Raw genomic sequence first — 2,449 nt, 5'->3', positions numbered from 1 at the left:
TTCCCTTCCCATGCAGGTCAACAGGGAGGAACCCTAGCCATAAGCACCTCCTCGGATGACGCCTCTGCTACACCAAGATAGGTCAAGCAACCCCCATCTACTCTCTGTCTCTCCCATTAGCACAAGTCCAGTTTTATTTTGAACAAAATTCTGCTACTACACAAACAAGTCCATTAACAGATCTATTTTTATTTAATTGATATCCTTCCAAACACAAACAGTGTATATATGATGTGCTATTTTCATTTTTGTGCTTTTATTTGTAAGCTCATAAAATAGTTACACTAGAAATGCCATGCAAGTTCTTAGTGAGCGAGTGGATTACACTTGTGTAAACCCAAAAGTGGCAGAGGCGAGTTTCCTCTTAAGCTTTGTAATATTCCTTATTTCTTCTTAACAGAGATATATATGATATCTACATGGCTGCTATGCTACTTTCTTTGTGTGATGAATCATTGTGAGTTTCGAAGAAACTTCCAATGTTACCTCCGCCAAGTTTGCCGGCAGAAGAAGCACATCCATTGAGCCGTTCAATGTCGCCTGCGGTGGCTACACCAGAGGTATGTATCCCCTTGAAAGCTAATCATTTGATAGAAATAGAAGCCCCTATTTCAGTTTATTGTTTCTGAATTGGTGCTACTTCTGATGGCTCTTGTTTCAGTTTATTGTTTCTGAATTTATACTTTGAATTTAGTAGATAGAAGCCCCTGAAATTTGACCCATCTATGTTATGTCACATCCAACAGATAAAATCATATTTTTGTGTGTGTTATGCACCAAGATGGCTTAGCATCAGATGTTACCTATGACAATTTATACTTTGTTTTGTGGAACAATTCATACAAGGGTGCACAATATGGCAAAGTACATACGCAATTCTTGTAATTCTAAAATAATATGTTGCCCAAAACGAACAATTTATGTAGTTGCAAATTTTACTGGAGCGATTTCCACCGAAGGAAGTGATGTTCACAGTCGTAGTTTTATGTTTTGATCTATTTTTCCATTTTTTTACAAGAGCGAACTCTACATGATGCAAGCTAACTCCCAGAGCTTATACACACTAACTGCTACTGACTCCCAAAGTGAACACATTTTATTGGATAACCGCTGGACATTTAGTGGCTAACTGAACAAAATCGATAATGTGTAAATTACTGAAACAAAAAGTGGACCGAGCACACAACGTTGTACTGGTGTGGTTTTTCAGTCGGCTAGCTTCTACAGTCATCCAAGAGTAACACTAACTGCTGGAGCCAGGGTAGAAAGATAATGAATGAATTCTGATTTACAGAATGATCTTGTTAAAGGGTAGAAAGAGCTTTTGTTCAACTTTTCCCTCGGATGTTGGTTTTACTTGCTGATAGTTAATCCCAATGTAACCTGTTTGTATTCATGTATGTAGGAGCTGATAGGCCTTCTTATTTGACTTGTAGATGCACACCAAGCATTTTTCTTTTGATGTACTTTACGCACCTATTTGTTCTGGAGATGCTCCTTTTGTGCATTCATTTCAGACATTATTTTATAACTTCCGTCCATTGAGAAATTCTGATTTAGTTGATTTATCTATGCACTTTGTGTTAAGTAAAGATAACCTTATGTGAAGAACTGAAGATAAGTCAGACAGGGTTACCATAACTTTTGTCCATTCACACAAATGCTGATGGCCGGGTTGTGTTGATCTGATTAGTGTTGGCGGACAATGTAGTTTCCGATTGCTCTTGTTTCAGTTTATTATTTCTGAATTGCCCAGTAGATAGAAGCTCGCTAGATTATGGTGATTAGTCCAACGTTGTTGGATATTTCTTCAATCAACATCAATCTGTGTAACCTTTCATTGGATGTAGGCCACTGGTACCTGCTGCTTTTTTGATAATAGTAAACTCCAGGAGTTCTCAGTTTATACATACTTTCATAGATTTGTGCAGTTCAGACAAGTAATACTAAATTGCTATAATTTTTTGATTTGTGATAGTGACCACCTGCGCATCGTCTCTGTGGCAGCTGTGTGTCGTGGCATACATACTTAAACTCTGAACTCTATTCAATGGTGTTGTAAAAACATTGGCTCATAGGTTTTGTTAGTAACTATTATTCAGAACATTTTCTTTTAACTCAAAGTCATTTGTGATTCACATCGAGAGTGTGGAGGGTTTAAGTCCAGAAATACTAGCTGACTGCCAATGAATTAATGATTAGACATTTTTAATCCTATTTACTTGTCCTCTAGGGTAACCATGGTAGCATCTTGAGCCCAAGAACAGTGTTACTGCCATTTAACGCCGCGATGTTTTAGCTCCAGGAATTTGGACCCTCCTGCGATAAGAATCAGTTGAAAAGGTTGGTCTATGCTACTTCTCTAAGGATGATTAGATGTGCTTTGTTGTTAATTGTAGTGATAGTGACTATGATTGAATTGGTAAGATGACAAATTGACAGTTATTGC

At 37.6% G+C, this 2,449-nt stretch overlaps 1 long non-coding RNA gene across 1 annotated transcript; it reads left to right on the top strand.

Moving 5' to 3' along the window:
- The first annotated feature begins 14 nt into the window (after positions 1 to 14).
- Positions 15 to 2,320, top strand: LOC119343194. The gene is made up of 3 exons (XR_005165949.1): positions 15 to 81; positions 401 to 560; positions 2,234 to 2,320. It is a non-coding gene; the product is annotated as an uncharacterized LOC119343194 (long non-coding RNA).
- The last annotated feature ends 129 nt before the right edge of the window (positions 2,321 to 2,449 follow it).

Source organism: Triticum dicoccoides, unplaced genomic scaffold, assembly GCF_002162155.2.
Source record: "Triticum dicoccoides isolate Atlit2015 ecotype Zavitan unplaced genomic scaffold, WEW_v2.0 scaffold118602, whole genome shotgun sequence".
NCBI lineage: Eukaryota > Viridiplantae > Streptophyta > Magnoliopsida > Poales > Poaceae > Triticum > Triticum dicoccoides.
Note: the sequence above shows the minus strand (reverse complement) of the source record. Positions and strands in the feature narration are given on the sequence as shown.